This window comes from Triturus cristatus, chromosome 2_1 (assembly GCF_964204655.1).
Source record: "Triturus cristatus chromosome 2_1, aTriCri1.1, whole genome shotgun sequence".
NCBI lineage: Eukaryota > Metazoa > Chordata > Amphibia > Caudata > Salamandridae > Triturus > Triturus cristatus.
The window spans coordinates 1,155,022,509-1,155,044,671 of NC_140581.1; positions in this window are offsets into that span (position 1 = coordinate 1,155,022,509).

Genomic DNA, 22,163 nt, shown 5'->3' on the forward strand with positions numbered 1-22,163 from the left:
GGGGCCCATGTACTTGGGATGGAACACACTGTTCTTTCGAAACCTCATGTTTCTTGTGGATATCCAGACGTAGTCTCCAGTGCGGTACAGTGGCCCGGGCCTTCTCTTCCTATCTGCCGCAGCCTTGTATCTTCTCTTGGCCTCTATTAGGACAGCCCTTGAGCGCATCAACGTGTCTTTTATGTGTGCCACCCTGTCCGCTGTGGCGGGAATCCTGTCCTCTCTGAACGGATGTAGAAATGGCAAGAACCTGGGATGTTGGCCATAGTTGCTATAGAACGGAGATGACTGTGTGGAGCTGTGAGTGGCGTTGTTATAGGCTATCTCTGCAACCCATAGCAAGTCGACCCATTCTTCCCTGCCCTGGTCCACAAAACATCGCAGATACTGTTTGAGCGTTTGGTTCAGGCGCTCGGTTTGGCCGTCCGTTTGAGGGTGGTAGCTGGTGGACAGGGCGGTCTTAACATGCAGCGCAGTGCACCAAGTCTTCCAGAATTGCGCAGTAAACTGCGACCCCCGGTCCGACACGATCACCCCAGGTAATCCATGCAGTCGTACCACATTCTTTAGGAGTAGTGACGCCAATTCCCCGGCCGTAGGGACTCTCTTGCAGGGGATGAAGTGCCCCATTTTCGTCAAGTAATCCACCACCACCATTATTGCCGTCATCCCCTGGTCTACCGGTAGGCCCACCATGAAGTCCAGTGATATGCTATCCCATGGTCTATCCGGGGTCGGAAGTGGATGTAAGAGCCCTTGGGTTCGGCCATGGTCGGCCTTCATGGTAGCACACGTAGGACACTCCTGTCCCCACCTCCTGACATCCACTCTCATGGTTGGCCACCAGAAATGCCGTCCCATGCTAGCCACCGTTTTTTCAAAGCCCAAATGACCTGCGCATGGAGAGTCATGGCACCAGATGAATGCTTGTTTCCTTAGCCTAGGCATGGGTATCAATAGGCACCTGCCCTTCAGGGGTATCCCGTCCTTCAGCTGCCATTCTCTGTGACTGAGGAGCCACCTCCGCCATGCGAATGACCTGATCCCTCTCTTTATTCCCCTCAGGAAAGTATCCGGTTGGATAACCCCCAATACCATCCTCGGGGAAATGATGGAACGCTCGGTTGCAGGCAATGGTTCCTTAACTGCAGATTGACGGGACAGGGCGTCCGCCTTCCGGTTTTCCGTCCCCGGCCGATATGTGATGCGGAAGTTGAACCCCGCAAAGAAGATCATCCACCGCAGCTGCCTGGGAGAAAGGTGTCTAGTGGCCGTCATGAACTGTAGGTTCCGATGGTCCGTGTACACTGATACCACATGTCTTGCCCCCATCAACCAATGCCTCCATTCGGTGAAGGCGTCCTTGATTGCGAGAAGCTCCTTCTCCGCAATATGGTAGTTGCGTTCGGCGTCGTTGAGTTTGCGGGACATGTACGCAACGGGATGAAGCACCCCTGTGTCGTGGTTGCGTTGGGACAAGATAGCCCCCAGCGCCACATCCGACGCGTCCGCCTCCACCACGTAGGGGAGATCCGGATCGGGGTGAGCCAACACCGGCGCCTTACCAAAGGCGCTTTTCAGGGCCTCAAAGGCTTTGTTCGCTTCAGGGGACTAGACAAACTCCTTGGACTTCCTCAGTAGCTGTGTGATTGGGGCCACCACTCCTGAAAATCCATCTATAAACCGCCTGTAAAAGTTGGCGAAGCCAATGAAACTTTGGACGTCCTTCACGCTTTGGGGCACCGGCCATTCTTTCACCGCCTTGATCTTTCGTTCTGCCATCTCCTGTCCCTCTGGACTCAGCATCACTCCGAGGAATTCCACGGATGTGACGTGGAAGTCACACTTGCTGAGTTTACAAAACAGCATGTTTTCCCTCAGCTTTTGGAGCACAGCTTTGACGTGGTGTACGTGCTCCTCCACACTGGACGAATAGATGAGGATGTCGTCGATATATACGACCACGTAGATATCCAACTCCTCTCTGAATACCTCATTCAAAAAGTACTGAAAGGCTGCCGGGGCGTTGCACAGACCGAACGGCATGACGAGGTACTCAAAAAGGCCGAACCTGGTCTTAAAGGCGGTCTTCCACTCATCTCCGTCCCTCATGCGCACCAGATGGTATGCCCCTTTCAAATCCAACTTGGTGTAGATACGAGCTTTCTTGACCTGTTCCAGAAGTACACTGATGAGAGGCAAGGGGTACCGATTTTTTATGGTTATCGCATTCAATGCCCTAAAGTCCACACAGGCTCTCAGCTCCCCATTAGCCTTCGGGATGAAGAAGAGTGGCGAGGCGGCCGGAGACTTGGACGGGCGGATGAATCCTAGCTTGAGGAGTTTATCCAGGTACCCCCGGAGATGCACGTTTTCAGGCTCCGTCAGGGCATACAGCCTGCCGCTGGGAACGCTGGCCCCTGGCACCAGGTCGATCTGGCAGTCAAACTGTCTATGTGGTGGTAGCACTTCCGCCTTCACCTCATCAAATACATCCTCAAAACTGTGATAAGCCTGGGGGAGAGCCACATCTTTTTCTGCCGCTGTAGCCACCGTCTGACTCCCGCTCTCATCTGCGTCAAGGGATTCCGTTCTTATTCCACAATGCAGGATGCAATACGGTGACGTCATTTCGATGCGATGTGTTGGCCAATCCACAAAGGGGTTGTGTTTCTGTAGCCACGGCAATCCCAATATGACGCCATATTGGGGCGCTCGGATGATGTTAAAATCGATTTGTTCCAAATGGTTTCTCCCATATCTCATCGGAAGGACCCCCGTGTGCTGTCCGATGGGCCCCGTCACCAATCGCCTTCCGTCTACCGCATAGACGTCTTCGGGTACTGCTTTGGGAAGAAGCACTAGCCCTAGCCTGCATGCCTCGTTGTGGTCCATAAACATGCCAGTGGCCCCTGAATCCACCATGGCCACAACGGGTATCCACTGGTCATGCACTCCCACGTGCACCGTGATAAACAGGTGTCGTTGTCCCTTAGTGACCGAGTGGGAAAGTGAAGGGATGGATGAGTGACTCCGAGATGCCCCTTCTCTGGTCTTGGAGTCCTCTAGTTTTCCGCCGGTATGTCCACCACGGCTGTTACCGACCGGTTGGCCCGATAACGTGACGTCTTCGGTTTGGCAGGGCATTCACGTACGTAGTGGCCTTTTTTGCCACAATATAGGCACAATCCTTGTTTACGGCGTGACTCTTTCTCCGTGGCTGTGAGGCTCGCTCATATTGCGCTGATGTCCATGGGTTCTCCCTTGGATGCGGTGGAAGTTTCAGGACTTCCCACCGTCACATAGGATGGAAGGGATTTTCCTTTTCTCCCATGATCCCCCTTTCTTTCACTTAGCCTATGTTCCAGCCGTAATACCAGGTTGATAAGGCCCTCACATGTCTTGGGTTGAGGGTCAATATGAGCCACGGCGTCCTTGAGCTCATCGCACAGCCCTTGATGGAAGAGCGCCGTCTGTTTAGCAACAGGCAACTTGGTTACCGCAACCAGCCTTCGGAACGCGTTGAGATACTGCACCAGGTCGTTGGATCCCTGTCTCAACTCAAGCATTTCACGGTCCGCCGTGTACGAGTCAGCCCTTCTGTCGAATACCTTCAGGAATTCCTCGCGAAAAGCACCCCAATCACATAAGAGGGGGTCGTCCCTGCTCACCAGAGGTACGGCCCATTGTGCCGCGTTTCCAGCCAAATAGGATATAAGGAAAGCCACACGAGCCTGACTCGTGGGGAACGCCTTTGGTTTGCACGATAAATGTAGCGCCACTTGTGTGAGGAATACCTGCACTGTGTTAGGATCCCCACTGTACCTCTCTGGTGTTGCCAAGGGGATGGCTACCGGCATTTCCACTACTACCGCAGGGGTCTGGTTCGTGAGGGAGGTGCTGGGCGTGAGCGGGTCCAATTGGATAGCATCCAGTCTGGCTTTTACATCGGCTGTTTCTTGCCTAGAGGCAGCCACTTCAACTTGCATGGCCGCTAAAGCAGCCAGCACATCATCAAGGGTTGCCATGTCTGTTATCGACCGGGAGACAGTTAGTGTTATTAAGGTCGGATATTTTGTAACGCCCTGAACGTCTCAGGATCGTTTAACAGACACGACAATGAGGACGCAACCTCTTGTGAAGGGTTAGTTCTTTTAATGAAGGCAAATAAAATACAAAGAACAAACAAAAGTTATAGTCACTGGAATCCTCCAGGCTAAGTACGTTACCAGCCCACAGCACGGATGGTCCTAACCGTCCTCTGCATATACGCCGATCCCGGCGTATGCCAACAGAGGGCAGAAATGAAATGGCCGACAATGCCAATCGGTAGGCTGTGAGGGGCACGAAGAGTGTTGGGGAGAATCGAGGAGTCAGGGAAACACCCAGCCGGGGTCTCTACCTGAAGGGAGCAGCCGCTCAACCTCTTCCTCAGACTGCACCGGGACGCGGAGTCACCTCCTGGTGATGCGTCACCGATACCCCAATCACAAGCAAGAAGACTGAACCGAGAGCAGCCGCTCGATCGATCCTGTGGACTTCCGAGTCTGTAACGCGGCAAACACCTCCTGGTGTGCGTTACAGCTGGCAGTCCCTGTGTCTCTGGTCGGGCTGGGAGTTACGACTCCAACCAGCAAAAGCGCCACTGCGCTTGGACTCAGCCGAGTCAAAAAGCGAAGCTCAATGGTTGACCGGTAGAGCTTCCGGGTCCTTCACAGGTGACGATGGGGCAAGACACGGCCCAGGGAGTAACGACTCGACCTACCTCCGTTCTTGCCTTACTGGAGCACCACTCCGGAACACTGCTCTTCACGAAGCAGGTACGTCGGTGTAAACACAATATCCGACAGCCTTGTACCTCCCGGTTCCTCCCTTTATAGGGCGTGTTTTCCTTGAGTTATGTAACAGCTCTCCTGTTTACATAAGGGCGTGTTTCCCTTGAGTTATGTAACAGCTCTCCTGTTTACATAAGGGCGTGTTTCCCTTGAGTTATGTAACAGCTCTCCTGTTTACATAAGGGCGTGTTTCCCTTGAGTTATGTAACAGCTCTCCTGTTTACATAAGGGCGTGTTTCCCTTGTATGACAGGAATTCTTGACAACCCTGCCTGATGATCTGGGACTACCTACTAAAATATCTAATGTAGTAAGAAACCTTGGAATTACCATGGACACAAAATTATCAATGAATACCCAAGTGAACAAGTTAGCAAGATCAAGCTACATTACTATGAAAACTCTGCAATGCATCTTTCCCCACCTGGGATTTCAAAACAAGGTACAAGCCACTATCTCTGCTGTACTGTCTAAACTTGATTACCCCAATGACCTCTACCACGACTCATCTTTATCAACTATGAAAAGACTACAATGGATTCCGAACTCTGCTGCCATACTACCCCTGCATGTAAAGCCACTAGCTCACATCACCCATGCCTTGAGGGCCCTTCATTTGTTGCCGGTTGCCAAAGATCAATATTCAAGCTGCTTTGTATCACCCACAAAGCAATCAAATACATTCAACAAAGGAACCTCTGCTCCAGATTGGCACCTTTCCTACAAATCCCACTGTACAAGAACAAAGCCATAGGTGGCACAACTTTCTCTTTTCAAGCAGCCAAACTATGGGAATTCATTACCTCCAAACATAAGATCCGCAGATAGCTATCCTATCTTCAGAAGACTACTCAAGAGTTGGCTCTTTCCTACATACCTATCACACTCAAGCACCAATGTATCCTCATATTTATTACTTTACTGCTACTGTAAAAAAAAACTTTGAGTCTCTCAATGCACTACCCTATATATTTCACACTATACCTCTCGTAATATATCCTCTACCTCCCCTCTTTGACTCATTACAAACCTCATTCTACTACTATGATCTCCAAAATAACCCTTTCTAGACTCTTCCCTCCTCTATCCCTCCTTTGTTCACCCCAAACATCATTTTATTACTACGATCTCCCAAACAACCTTTCTTAATTCTTCCTTCACCTATCCCTCCTCTGACTCATCCCAAAACTCATTTTACTCCTATGATCTCCCTAATCCATTTCTAGAGATGCTTCCCTCCTCAATCTCCCCAATACTCATCCCAAACCTCATCTCACTACTATGATCTCCTAATGAACACTTTCTAGACTCTTCCCTCTTCCATCCCCTAATTATCCTTTTCAATCCAACTAACAGACTCACATGTTCACCGCTCAAATTAACTCAAATTCTACTATGCTAATCCACCAATAATCCTTTTTGAGTTCTAGAGTAGCGTTAAACTCACAGAAAAGCGCTTTGATGCCTCGTCAGAGGTAAAATGCAGTGTATAATGTGTGCATGTGATGTAAAGTGCTCTGACACCCATTTGTTATGATATTGTTTTTTTTTAGTGTATGTGCTTATATCCATCTGTACTTACTGTTATTGTTTTTTTAATGCCTTTATTCTAATTAATTGATATGTATGAACTTTTCTTTATTTTTATTTGTGTTTGTGACCATTAAAGTAAAATATGAAATAAAAATTTTTTTAAAAAAAAGTGCTCTGACACCCTACAGTGGGATAGGTAGTGTTATAAAAGTATTTTTTTTTTTAAATGAGAAAATACTATTTCAATTGTGACTATGCCTGCAGACTGATAGATGTGACATTCTTACAATGCATGACGTGGTCCGTCCCTATGGGCAAAGGGGCTGCGCCCATCAACTTTTTCCAGAGAGGAAGAGTGTCTGTCAGGCTGAGCAAATGTCAGCCTGACAGACACTCTTCTTGTTTAGGCCAGGCAGCCAGGAGCTAGCCATGTGCTAAATGTGCATGCTCCTGGCTACCTGAGCTGAACTTTGCCAGGCTGAGGATTTCACAGCCCTATGGGTGTAACCTCCTCAGCCTGGTAATAGCGCCTCAAGGCCCTCCCCCTTGTGATGAGGGGGAGCGTCACCGATTGCCTCGGACCTGTTTGAAGCTCTGAAGTGCCCAGAATTAAGTGTCAATCTCGTCACTGAGTGGGGTGGGGTCAGCAACTCTCACTTAGCCTATCCCACTCTGTGACGAGCGAGGGACTGCTGCCTTCCCTCATTGGCTGACCTAAGGTCCTCCTTCACTACTGACTACTTCCCCAGTTACCAGTTCAATCCCTCACTACCACTTGTACAAATTATTTATCACAACAAGGAGGAGAAGTGACCTACTGGCTAGAGCTGTCGACTTTGGAACATGGGAAACCAGGTTTGAATCCTGGCCTCTATTCAACATCCTGTCACTCTGGGCAAATTACTTAATCTCTTTGCGCTAAAAAGGAACAAAAAATATGTAACGTATTATATGTATATGGCACCATGTGCCACTAAAGTGTGTGCACCTTGTGACCATTAATCCGTGCAATCCATCTTGGATTGCCACTGCAAACATACTGCACAAGATATTTGGAGGATGAATGCCAGACAAGCATTGTGTATACCTAGAATTCCTGTGGTTAGTGGGGCCAACTTTAGAACGTGGGGAACCAGGATCGAATCTCAGCCTTGGCTCAACTTCTTGAGCACCTGTGCAAACCACTTAATCTCCCTGTGTCTAAAAAATGAAAAAAGAATGTGGGACATAGCCTAGCTCTATTGGCTCAATGTCCTGCTGTACAGGTCGCACTATATAAAAAATGCAAAATAAAAATGTGTTTTTTGTAGATGGTACTTTGTGCCAGTGAAATGTATGCACTGTATGACTGTTAGTCAATAGAATCCCTCATAGATTGCTAAAAGGGAACATGCTGTACAGGATATATAGTGGTAGCCTGCCAGAAAAGTATTCTGTTTATCTAGATTCCTGAGGCTTTTGTTTGGCAACAGACTGAATTGCAGAGCATGATGACAAGGCCCCCTTTAGATGTGCAAACATGAGCTTTTGCTGTGCTCTGGCTCAGGTTCTTTCCTGAAGCACTACCATTAAACTAGATGAGGGCGTTGTGAGTCGGAGTTAAGAGAACGAACGAAACTGACAAAAAAAACTGTGATGTCCCATCAATTGATTTTAATATCGCAGGATATCCAACCATATTTAACCCTGCGGTTGACGGAACATGAAAAGTTCCTGCTGATACGTTTTAGACTTGGGTTTCTTTTTAGGTCTGTGAGTTTTCCTGTAAAGAATGATTGGTCAGTTGGAATTATTAAATGCCCCTGTGATAATATTTCCTCCCAATCGGATATTCATATTTTATTCTTTTGTAAATATTATGTTATACCTAGGGAAAGGTGGATTAAGCCAATCTTAAAATATATGAATCTTAGACAATGCCGACCTGCCTTTTTGATTATACGAAAACTTGAGGATATATTCACGGTCGCCTCGGTTTCTGTATTTCTTAGAAATGTTTTCCATTTAAGAAAATCGATACTGTTTTAAATGTATTTTAGAGCCCATGTGCCTTTTAACACTTATTTTATTTTACCACTATTGACATGAAATCTTCTGAAGTGTGAAATGTTTAAACTTGAAATTCGAATTGTGGATTATGAAATGTGATATAATATGTCTTTTTATGTACTTTTATGGTTATCATTGTTTTATAACCGAATAAAGTCTTAATGAATGAATGAATGAGTCGGAGTGCATCAGTCTCCTCTGAAGTGCAGGCTCAGCCTTTGACATGGCATTTCCCCTTAGTTCCCCCAGAGGAGCCACTTTCATAAGTTGACGGGTGTAAGCTGTGTGGGATTCTCCCAACTGAGCCTCCCATCCTCAAAGCCTGCTGCCTGCCTTACATGGAGACAAAGAGTGTGTCTGTTCTTGAAGAAAAGTGAATCAACTGCCTCGAACTGGAATATGTGGACTATACAAAACATGTGTGAGAAATGAGTATAAGGGAAGGACTAAATCTTCCAATGTTCCAGGACTTGGCCCTTAGTGGGGTAGGTGACATGCACCCTGCAGGGTGTTGGGTGAAACATCTGAGATTGAGGACTGATGTCCTTGACAGCCAGCCTGCAGGAGGTGAGAGTAAATCACCTAAAGGCAACTGCAACAATCTCTGTAAAGAAGCAGTGATCTGTGTTGGTAAAGGAGGGGTCTCTACAGGTGGGGTCTGCCCATAGGCAGAAGCCCAGCTGCTGATGCCTGGCAAAAGAGCTGCCCAGAAGAGTGAACTGATTACTGAGGAAATTGTGGTGAGCTCCCTGCTGCTACGGTGCATGTCCCCGGTTACCCTCATGAGGCTTCAAGACATTTCTCAGCCCTTCGTAACTTGAACCGGAGTTGTGGCCAATGTGGATGACCGGAGAGACATAACAGGATCACTAACCGTAGAATGCTTGAAGGAGGTCTCCCTCTGTCCTCTGCTTGAGGCACAATGCACCAAGAAGCTCAACCTCTGGTCACTGCCAAGAACTGAAGTGTCTTCAAGGAGCACGTGGTTGTTAATGCACCCTGCCGTACTGGGGCTGGTCCATGCACGCTCTGAACTCGGAGCCCCTCTTCCATTGTGTGCCAGGAATCTCTGAGCGGGGATCCAAGGATCAACTCGAATTCCCCATTTTTTTTTTAAACAGACTTTTATTGAATTTCAGAAGGTAACACATTCAATCCCCCTGCCCGCTACCTGGCCACCCAGATAAGCCAGGCTGTAGGATAACGACCAGCCCGCCAAACTGAGTACAACGGCACACCCCTCTTCACATAAGGCAGCCATGCTGTAATGTAGTCCGTTCACAAGGGTGATCCATTACCATGGTGTGACGCAATCAAAAGACCCCCCACCCCCCTCTCCCCGTCAAACTCCCCCAACAGAACCCCCCACCCCAACCACACTCCCAAGCATGTCGCCAGTGTCTAATACAGTCAAGTGGGCAACGAAGATCAACTCGAATTCCCCATATGAACTCCTGTGAACCCAAGTCAAGATCCGCGGTTATGGTAACTCATGTATGTTAAATATTTGGTGACCGGGAAATGTCCCTGTTTTCTTTTTTTATTGACTTGATTTAATTAATTTATTATGCATGTAGGTAGAAATGTTTTATGCTTTCATGGCTTACTGCTGAATAAAGAAGGATTGACTGACTGACTTACTCCGTTGGTGGGTTGTGCACTTTCACTTGGGTGGGCGGGATTTGCTTTGGGTCTGTACTGCAGCATGAAACTCCAACCACTCATGTGCGCGTCCGTGGCCTCTCTGCCACAGTTTCCTGCTCTTGAAGAAGGCGGGGATAGAGGTGGACTTGAACTCTACAGCAGAGACCTCATGAGTGGGACCCTATTGCAGTGCTCTGGGTAAAACAGTAAGTCTCGTCTTTCTCAAACCGAGTTTAGGTTGTGCAACATCATCCCTGGCCTTAGAAAGTCACTAAGCACCTGATTTAGAGTTTGGTGTTAGGCTACAGCGTGGCACATGCATTGGAGTACCCTGAAAGCCAAACCCTCATTCCATCCGCCCCATATAGAGATGGGAACACATTATGCATTCCGTCAGCAGAGCCCCCATTGGCTCTGTCAACTGAATACTTCCTCCACGACCCAGTGGTGTAGGGGCAGTTGGAGGAAGGACATTACAGCACCCGCCCTATTTAGGACAGACAGTGAAATGCATTTTTTCCTGTCCATCGCCACCAGGAAAACCCAAGAGGTGAGGGACAAGAAAAAACAATAATGGCCCTATTGAAGAGGGGATTGAATTTGCATAGTGCAAATTATTGGTGCAAACTCAAGTACAAGTTGCACTTGAGCAGATGGACCTTTAGTCCCAGCTGAGGTTTAGCATCAACAAATCAACACACCATCAATAACCGTGAAGTGCATTGGGCCCCACAAGGACCATAGAGAGTAGTAGATTTGCAAACCCTGAAGGTTTCCTAACAGATTAGTTAAGTTACAACTCAAATCACTCAAAAGTATATCATCGTATAAATGTGTCAGTCAATATAATTCAGAATGATTCAAATTAGCAAATACAAAGACAGACTATATTAGGTTGTCATAAGCAAATCGAGCAAATTCAGTGTGTCATGAAGGAAATTCCCTAGCATGCTAAACTAAAGGAAATGAAAATTCAGTCAGGCACGTATGAATAGATTTCCTCAGAAGTCTAACACTTTGAGCAGGAGCGAAGTAAGTCATCTGATCTCAAGAGATCAATGCACAATTAAAACATACAATTTCTCAACAAGATGTAACACTCCCTGCGGTTCTTAGGGAGGGGAGACCAATCAGGGCTGAGGATTTCACGATACAATGGCATAACCCTTCGTCCCAGCCATAGCACAATGGAAAGTTGGAGCTCCCTGACTTTCAATAGACATCTCAAGTAAGAATGATATATTGTAGTCAGTTTGTCCTCTGCATAAGAGCAGAGATTCATTACTCGGCTCTCAGTGAAACACATGCAGATAATCTATTCTAACAGAAACCAGATCATTTTGTGATATTTATTTAACATTTAATTAAATCAAACTACTGTAGCTTGGCTGCTGACCCTCATGCCAAACCCCAACATTCTGGTAGTAGATTCCCAGAATGTGGCTGTCATCAGTTTTGTGTTTTACAAAAACACACTCTCGCTTTGGGAGCTTGGTTTTGACAAACAAAAAAAGTTACAAGTTTGGTGCACGGCCATCAAAACCGACTATAGCTGTCCACCAAACGTTTAGTACACTGAAACAGGGCCGGCTTTAGTGCTGGTGGCGCCCTGTGCGACAATGTTTGTTGGCGCCCCCCCAATGACCACCTCCACCACGGATTCTCTCACTAGCACCCTTTAACAGTGACCAAGTCACCATAACCACACTCTCTCAGATGCATGGAATTAGTTATATAGCGCCACTCATACCAGTGTAGGGTGTCCGAGCACTTTACATCACACACACATTACACAGAGACAATCAATCATAGGTGTGTAAATCAGTGTATAGGAAATGTTACTTAAGCCAAAGGACTGAAAGTGTAGGAGTCACATGTCATCCATACTGGTAGGCAGTATAGTTTAAGAGTGCTTGGTGTGGAGAAGCACAAACACAGAGTCGAAAAAGAAACAGCATAGTTGGGAGTTTTCTTTAATAATAAGAATCGATTTCTAGCCAAATTAACCCTTTTTGCAACATTAATCAATGTTCTAATAATGTATATTTTGCGGTGTGTATGCAGTTCTGGGATGAAAGTTAATAGCTCACTATTCTATATTAGGACTTTAAGTTATAAATTGCAAGTAACAAAAGGATGTCTCTTTTGAAAGCAGTAATCTGCTGATCTGTTTACATCATATGCAGTCTGTAATCTACTTGGCACACGTTCTTTGCAGCAGGCACAATGACCCTCTGCACTAACTTCACCGAAGTCAAAACCTCAACTATACAAAACACTGATCTCTCTCCAGGAAGATAATTAATCACACGAGTTTTCTTGACATTTATGTGAGGCCTGGTAATTGCCGGCTGCAGCAGGTGCTTCAAAAGCTTAATAAACTTTCAAACATGGCGCCCCCAGAAAGCCAGCACCCGGTGCAGTGGCACCGGTCGCACCACCCTAAAGCCGACCCTGCACTGAAATGAATAACTGTGATGGTGGTTCCCTTCAATGTACAGAGATGACTGCTGGGCCGGGAGTCAACTCTGAATTTGGAGGGGAGTAGTCCATCAGGGTGGCAGAGGTAATGTCCTCTTCACCCTGATGAATTGTACCCCAAACTCTCTTAATCAGGCCCTAAACTAGGATGCATGCTCTAAAGACTGACCAACGGGTCCCAGAAGGAAGAAGCTATTCTCTCCTTACACGGTGGGACTGACTGCACATGTCCAGTTCTGCCAGATTACCACTTTAGCATTGTCTTACTGGTAGAATCGCAGGAGAAACTCCTGTCCCCCTGACCGTCTTGACATTCTTTATTGAGTGATATGCTAATTTTTGAGGGGTGAGTCTCTAACACCACACCATCTCTCTGCATAAGCCTTGGGCTGCTTGCCTCACTACTCTGAGAGTCAAGCTCTAAAGGGGTGTACTTCGTGCTCAGTTATCAGCGTCCATACTAGGATGGATCCCAGGACATTAGTGTAAATGGATTTCACTTCTTCGCTTGAGGCCTAGTAACTCCTGCGTGTCCCGGCACTGCCAAACAGGTTCTGACACCATGCCTTCCTCTGCTTGGTAGCAAATAGGGATGTAGGTACAAAAGCAACCCAAGCACAAAACTAAGAACTTCAGTCTCCAAGTATAAGGAACATAAGGAAATCATAATAAACATAAGATTAAAATGATAGTGATCCACTTACATGCTGTAACAAGACAGTCATCGTAAAATAGATTCACAAGGCATTAATGGATACTGTGTCCTTGTAGAGTCTTGTTTCTGAAAGTTTGTGGATTGTATATCTGTCTACCTCAGTCTTCGTTTCATTGCAGGTTGCAGTGGTCCATGAAGTGGTGACTAATGTGTACCACTAGGTTGCATAAAAACAGTGTAAGTTCACCAAATCTACACCAACATGCATTGTGTCCTGATGCAAGGCAATGGAAGCAAAATGGGAAACTGTTTATCATTCCTTAAAGCAGGCTCCACTCCTGCTTTCACACACTGATGTGTGAAAGCTCTACCAGTAAAAAGAATATATATATATATATATATATATATATTATCAGGTATTATTTTTCATTATATCATACATTCCTTTTGTCACTTCAGCGTTGTAAATATTGGGGCACATGTACTAAGACTTTGCAACAGGTTTGTGCACAAAGTGGAGAACTGAGAATTACTTTCCAGTGCAAAACTTGTTTTCAGCTGAAAGTAGCCCTAAAGTAATGCAAAGTAGAGACATGCACTACTTTGCGCTACTTTTAATCAAGGGGCTTACCATTGGTGCTGCATAGGCACTGCTATGCACGCAATAATGTTTTTTTAATGTTAAAGTCTACTACAAATGGCAAATAGAGCTGTGCACAAAAAATGAATGTCTATTCGAGGCGAGTGTTTAAAGGAGAAATATTGTTATTTCGTCTAAAGTTTCCAGCATTGCATGTGTGCTGTACAGTGCAGCACACATCCAACGTTTCAAACTAAAGTAGTCTAGTAAGCATAGTATTTGGTCTTGGGGGGGAACCCTTTTAGTACAAGCCCTATACATGACACAGACAACCTTGCACCTGCAGGGTATGTGCGTGACGCAAAGTAGAGAGAAACAGCGCCATATCTTAATAGATGTGGTGCTGTGCGGTTCCCTCCCTTTCCTGATGTACTCTGTGTGCTGTGCGAAATGTTAGTAAATCTGCCCCAATGTATTCCCAGGACTTTCCATATCTTTATCGCTGCTGTATCGATGACATGCAGCAGTACAGAGGAGAATTGTAAGGAGAAAGTACTATTTTGAAGCTGGAATGGCAGACTTAAGATGGCCGCCGTCTGTTCGTGGTTTGAGATGGCTTGCAGCACAGTACCCCAAGAAGCAGCCCACAAATATTGCATCTGCACATTGACAGAATGTAACTCGTCCTGGGCTCACTATTTAAGACTGAGCTGCTTCCTTACTGGGCAGGGAGGGGTTAAACAGCCCATCTCTTCTGATTGTGAAAACAGCTGTCAGGCGTCCATTTGAAGGGGGAACGCTGGTAAGATCATTTAATACAAATGGAATGAGTCACCCCCTTCACAACCCAGCAGACAGCCGTAAACGGCTCAGCTGAGGGGACATTTGTTTAACTTAGTTTAAAGGCTTTTATGCTAATGATTTTCCATACTTTCATTATCATGTGATTGACTAATAACGGGCAATCCAAGCCCTGCGCTCCTGACAGCTTTCTAATAATGTGCATCCAGGCATGAGGGAGATGGCAGGCTCAATTTGGGACTTTGTCAATGCTTCAAAAAATCGAAACCACCTTAATGCAAGTGAATCCGCACATTCACCAGCATTTTCTTCAAGATGCAACGACCCTTTCGATTGCCTTTTGTTTACATTTGCCGTGCTCACACACGTGCATTCACATCACATGCATCAAAAATGCCCCAACACAACTTTTGATAAAGGTGGTTTGTTGGTAGGGATGTATTTTTTTTAAACTTGCTTTCTTGGGGGTTTTTTCCCCAGTAAATTCACGATTGTATTGCTGAGCCCTAGAAAGTGACAAGTGGCTCCAGCTCAGAAAAGGAACACTCCTAAGTGGCCCCCAATACAAAGCGAGGCAGAGTATTAATGCTTGGGATATTGGGAAAGTACCAGCCCGGATGGCTAGAATGAATTTTTGGTGGAAAAAGAATATGAAATTGCTAGACTTGACTGCGTTTGGATTCCAGAGATTTTATTTAGCCATGTATTTACATAATCCAAGCTCTATAACCAGGGAAACAATTTAGGAGGCCCTAAACCCTAGATTAGGAAATTAGGGGAAAATATGTAAGTTATTGACACATAAATCTGTCAGCAGACAGAAATGGCTGGATGCAGAAAATCAGATATCTGGAAACAGGAGAAGTTGTTACAAAAACTGTAGAAATTCGCACTATTTTTTTTTTTTTTTTTTTAGAGGAATGTGTAAAGTATTTGTGCAACACTTCAACCAGTAATAAAGTGAAAAACACCACACAAAAAGTAACTCATAGTTAGGCAAATAGTGTACAATCAATTTCATAAATAAAAAAGGCAAAAATAACAAAAATCCAATCAGTAGAACCAAAGATATTCACTTTCAAAGATTTCTAGCAAAAATAGTGCCAAAAAGCACAAAGAGTCAACTGTGGGCATATGGTCACGCTAGACTGGGACAAAGTCACAAGTTCAGGTCAACCGCGATGGAGTGTGGGCCGTCTCCTGAGACCTAGGTAGGTCCACTGAACAAAGTACCTCAAATCCTGCTTTGCGGAGAGTTTCAAGGATCCACATCAAAGATGTATCGCACAGCCAAAGCGTTGCGTAGGTTCTGAGATGTGGCGAGGCTGTGAGAAGAGGGCCTGAATCAGTGTCGAGGATCCAGTTGCGGGGCTTGCAATGCAAAGTTCCGGCATCTAGGACGCGGTGGGACAACCTTATTTATAGAGGTGTCTCATCTTTCCCAAATTATCTTTTTACCTTGACCCCACAAACCTACGAATAAAACTTACTTCAGGATACCAGTGGGGCAATTTTAATACAGTCGCACCATCCCCCTTTTTTTTGAAAATTTTTATTGTGCAGAAAGAAGGGTACAAGCACGGGCCTACAACCACCTGGGCCGGCCGCTAGTAGGTAAAAAGTTCAAACAGTGCAAACACAATGACTGGCCCACCGGGGCTCCGCACCCTACAGAAGATCAGACTGCACATAAAGGAAATCAGGATACACCCTTTTAACATAAATAACAACTTAAAACAAAAAGCGAGGCAAGAAAACATGAGATGGGCGTCGGACCACAGCAGGGGCACTTCCATACCCGACCACCCGATGGCAGTCAAGAAGAAGGGGAACTAAGAGGTAGGGGGGGGGAGAAACGGGAATACCAAATCTATACTCAGATGTGCCAGATAAGTAAGGAACCATCAAGGATCAGGGGGACAAGGCTACCTCAGGCGTTTCCACCAGGGGGGGAGCACAAATACTTCCACGATACACATTCCACTGCCCCCAAATTCTACTCCAAGCCCCGGGTTTACCACGAGCCACATACACAGTCTTTTCCCTGAACATGCACCAGTCCATGTTCTCCTTCCAGACAGACACGGTGGGGGGCCGCTGCGAACCCCAAAGCTGCGCTATGTCCCTCTTTGCTATCATGTTCCCCAGGGCCGCCCACCGAGTCTGGGCCGCGTTATAGTCATTGGGCTCCCACACATTCAGAACACAGCGACGCACCTCCGGCAACAGCGTGACCCCGGTGACTCGCCTCATAACCTCATGCACCTGACGCCAGTATTCCACCACCTCGCGGCACTCCCACAGGATGTGGAGAAAGGTGGCACTGAGCCCACAGCCACGCATACAGAGCCCGTCCTCAGAAAACCCCATCGAGACCAATCGGGGACCCGTCACGTAAACGCGATGGAGAATCTTAAGCTGGACCAAATGGAGACGGGCCGGGATGGCAACCTCCTTAGGAGATGACAGCGCGGACTGCCAGTCCTCGTCGTCCAACTCAACCCCATCCCCCGTCCATGCCTCCCGTAGACGCACCAAGAGGTCAGCCCGATTATTTATCAATTTTTTATAGATCAAAGAGATAGTACTATCGGGAACGTGACCGTCGAGTATGCGGTCCTCGAGGGGCGAAGAAACAGGGACCGTGGTCCCTTCCCCAAAAACCGAGAGCAGGGCATGCCGAACCTGAGCGTAGCGGAAAAACTCCCTCTCACTAAGCTCATACTCGCTCCGGAGCGCCGCGAAGGTCTTGACCGCGCCTTTAACCCACAGATCCCCCACTCTGCTAATGCCGATCGTGTCCCAGTGCTCAAAGCCTTTCGTCGTCCAGAGGCTCCCCAGGCGGTCTGAGGCAAACAAGGGAGTAGCACACGTTAAACGCTCACTCCAGCCCATCGCTACATTCGCCGCCTTCCACACCCGTACCGCAATCCTAGTAGGGCCCGTGAGGGTCCTACCAGCAGATCGGGAGTAAAGCGCTCTGTTATAATTACCGCCGGGAAGCAGGAATTTATCCATCTCATACGCCGGGTTCAGACCAGGAGCATACGTGGCATGGTTAATTGCCGACAGTTGGGAGGCCCAATAGTACCGTCTAATGTCAGGAAGCGCGATGCCCCCGTCATACCAGGGGAGAGTAAGCTTTGCCAGAGCGATACGCGCCCGCCCGTCCCAAACCAGTCTCCTCTGCAGACTCTCCACCTCCCGAAAGTAGGCCACCGGAATGACATCAAAGGAGTTCTGAAGTGCGTAAAGAAATCTGGGAAGGGACATCATTTTAAACAGGGCCGCGCGACCAAGCGGAGACAGGGGCAACCTACACCAACGAGCCGTATCCACCCTCAAACGTCGGAGTGGAGACAGGAGGTTCTGCTCATAGCGGACCACCGGGTCCAACGAAACATATACCCCCAGGTACTTAAAGCCGGATGAAGACGTTTGGATAGGAAGTAGAGGCGGCAAAAGGGGAGGGCCACCAGAGATAGGGTACACGCAAGATTTGGACCAGTTAATTATCAAACCCGAGTTTCTCCCAAAGGAAGTGAGGACATCAAAGAGAACATTAAGCGACTGTCGCGGCGAGGTGAGGTACAGAAGAATATCATCCGCGTACAGCGAGACCCGATCCTCGAAGCCCGCGGCCCACCGGATCCCTCTGATAGAGGGCTCCCAGCGGAGCCAGGCGGCGAGCGGTTCCAAGGCAAGAGCAAAAAGCAGAGGGGACAACGGGCACCCCTGCCTAGTGCCCCTCCCGAGAGCAAAAGGCCGGGAAGCCCGCCCATTGACAACCACCTGAGCCATTGGTCCGGCATAAAGAAGCTTCACCCAGCTAAGAAATCCCTCCCCAAAGCCAAACTTCTCCAAGACCGCCCAGAGGAATGGCCACTCGATGGTATCAAAGGCCATGGTGGCGTCCAAGGAAACCAATACGGCTGGTTCAGAAAAGTACTCCGCCCTAGCTAGGACGCCGTGCAGACGCCGCAGATTAAGAGCGGTATTACGGTGGGGGATGAAGCCGCATTGATCCGGATGAATCAGATCACAGATAACGCTCAGCAAGCGGTTGGCGAGGACTTTAGCCAGGATTTTGGGTTCTGCGTTTAAGAGGGAGATAGGCCTATACGAAGCACAGCGGTCACGTGGTTTACCCTCCTTGGGAATCACGACTATAGTCGCCAGACGCTGGTCGGCGGGAAGGGAACCCCTCTCGTTCGACTCCTGAAACATACGACGAAGGAAGGGCGCGATTTTATCCGGGCGTAGTTTATATAGTTCGATCGGCAGGCCATTGGGGCCCATGGCTTTGCCCGAGCGAAGGGAGCTAATCGCAGTAGCAATCTCATCGACGGACAAGGGGGCATCCAACTGCTCACGGTCCTCGACGGATAAGCCGGGCAGGGCAATATCCCGTAGTAGAAGACGAGAGTCGTCTTCATCTCTATCAGACACCGGGGAATACACCGCCCGGAGGTGGTCAGCAAAACACTCCACAATCTCGCCAGGCTCAGTCACACACACTCCATCCGCAACCCGGAGCTCTGGGACCACAAGATTCACTCTCTCCTTCCTATCCAGCCAAGCAATCAATTTACCAGCCTTGTCCCCAGCATCATACAACCTACCCTGCTGCTCCCTATACATGGTCTTGGCAGCGTCAGTGACAAGGGACTTATACTCGAACTGCTTCAGGCTGAGGGCATGTAGCCCATCCGGAGTGACACCCGTCTCCAAGGCCGCCTCCAACCCCAAGATGTCGGTCTCCAGCTTCACCACCGCCTCCATCTTAACCTTCTTAGCCGCCACTATCTGGGATAGGGCCTGCCCACGGAGTACTGCCTTAAAAGCTTCCCACAGGGACACTGCGGACATCACCGACCCATCATTCTCAAGGAAGTATTGGTCAATCGACTTGACCAGGCTATCGCGGATCGTGGGGTTCCGCAGGTACCAAGGGTTAATAGGAGCGATCCGCCCAGCAGACCGCGTCCCAGTGTCAAAAAGCAACCACAGTGGGGAATGATCAGAAATACCCCGGGCCAGGTGCTTAACCTCTCGAATCCGGGCAGTCTGGGCCGCGGGCATAAGAAAGTAATCCAATCTGGAGAGACTCCCATGCGCCCCAGAGTGAAAGGTGTACTGACACTGTGTAGGATGCATTAACCTCCAGCAATCGACCAGACCGAAGGTCTCCAAGAATCCGCCAAGCCACGCCTGCGCAGCAGGGAGGGCCCTGGGCGGGTGGCGATCCCGGTCGCCCGAGACTACCGAATTGAAATCCCCACCCATAAGCAGAAGACTGTCAGGAAGCTCAAGCAGCATTCGACCCAAGTCTGAAAAGGTGGAGTTCTGGAGGCCCGGGGGAACATAGACAGAGACCAAGGAAAGGGACTGCCCCTCCCACCGCCCAGTCAAAGCCACATAGCGCCCTCTATCGTCCGGGACTACCCTGGTGATCTCCAGCGGAAGTGAAGAACGCAGGAGAATGCCAACCCCTCTAGAGCCAGTGGTGAAACCAGAATGGGCAACAAGTCGGTACCCCCCCCCTGTTCATGGCATGACAAACGTTACCCACCAGATGTGTCTCCTGTAAAAACACCACATCAGGAGACATACGTCGCAAATACTGCAGCACAACACCCCGTTTGATACGGTCCCCCAATCCATTGACGTTCCATGACATCAACCTCAACCCGTCCCCCCCCATCCCCTCCAATCGATCAAGTGTCCCCCAGCAGATAGCGCAACGCCCGAAACTGGAACAGAACAAAGACCTCGCATTAAAAACAAAACACAAATCAAAACCCCCCAACCCCCCCCAACTTCCAACTCCCCCCACCCTGCACCCCTGCGACCTAAAAAACCACCCCAACTTGCAGTGTGCCTGTCGCCCCATAAACCCCATTCTACGGAAAGACCCCGGAGGAGGAGAGGGACCCGTCCCCGACCGCCCCCCACATAGATCATAATGAAACAAAATGCAAAAAAGAAGTTGAACCCAGCCGAACAGTACAAAATGGCAAAGTCAAGGACCAAAGTCACTCCGAGGGAGACCCGCCACCCTCGGTACCAGCAAAGGGCCCAGGCCGGTCCCCGCGGCCCGGCAGCGAGTCAAGCCAGTCACTCACAGTCGCGGGAGAGTCAAAAAAAGGTTGTCCGATCGTCGTGTTCCACTCGGAGCCTAGCAGGAAAAAGCATGGAGTACTTGAGACCCAGGTCGCGGAGGCGACGCTTTACCCCCTGGAAGCCCATCCTCTGTTTCTGGACAAGTTGGGTGAAGTCCGGGAAAAAGTTAATAGACGCATTCTCATGGCGGACCGGGCCATGGGCCCGCGAGGCCTGCAAAATCACATCTCGGTCTCTGTAGTAGAAAAGTTTGGCAACAATAGGCCTCGGGGGGGCCCCCGGCCGCGGCCGACCGCCCGGAACTCGATGGGCCCGCTCCACGGCAAAGAACTTACTCAGGCCGGCGGGGGCAAGCTGCTTGAGGATGAGCTCCTCCACCATGAGATCCACCGGGTGGTTGTCGGAGGTCTCCAGGACGCCTATGACGCGGATGTTATTGCGGCGGGCCCGTCCCTCAAAGTCCTCCAGCCGCCGGGCCATCAGATCGTTGGCCGACTTGAGGTCGCCGAGAGTGGCCCGCTGGTCCGACACATCCGCAACCAGGGTGGACGTCCGCACGTCAAGCGATTGAACCCTCTCGTTGGTCTTAGAGAGATCCGCCCGAATCAGTGCGACATCAATAGCCACCGTGTCGATTTTACGGGCCAAGGCCTCGTATTGCGTAGCAATAGTCTCCTTGATGCCGTTAATGGCGCCCATAATGTCCTGCAGGGACGGATCCGAAGAAATGGACGGGCCACCACCAGCTTCGTCCGAGGGGGCACCGGCCGCTCCAGGGGACCCTCTTCCTTGAGTATAGCGGTCCATGTTGTTCGTCTGGACCGGTTCCCCGTGGAGGGATGTCTTAGTCTTACGCCCCTCGGGGCCCCCCCTGCCACCCATGAGAACCACGCTCACCAACGGGGACCACCGGCCAAGCGTCAAGGGGGCACCGGCCACTCAGTCAGGAGCCGCACCAGATACCGTGATGCGGCCGGGCAAGGAAACCAAAGTCAACGGGCACACTGGTGGCAGGCGGAGACAAGGGCATCCAGCAGAGATAAACACCCAGCCGCTCCAAGCAGTTACGATTTCCAGCCCCTCAGGGATCCAAAAGTGAAACCGAAAGTAATGGAGCGGCCACTGGCACAGATCCGCTGCCGCTGTTGTTCAATTACGCCCCGGCTCCACAGGTCACCCTCGCACCGGGCACAGCCATCGATTGGGCCTCGAAAGTTCAAACCACCTTAGATCAGGATTCCCAGGTCCGATTCGGTTTCTGAAAGAAGGTCAACGTTCAGCCAGAATTCGCCTTCCAGATTCCGTCAGCCAAGTCAGGATAAAGTCATGATAAATTCCGAGGAGCAGCGAGGGTCCGGGGAGCCCTGTGCTCACGCGACCATCTTGGATGCGCGCTAGGCTCCTCCTCCCAATTCACACTATTTTTGTTCATTATCCTTAGTGTGTACATTTACATTAAGGTA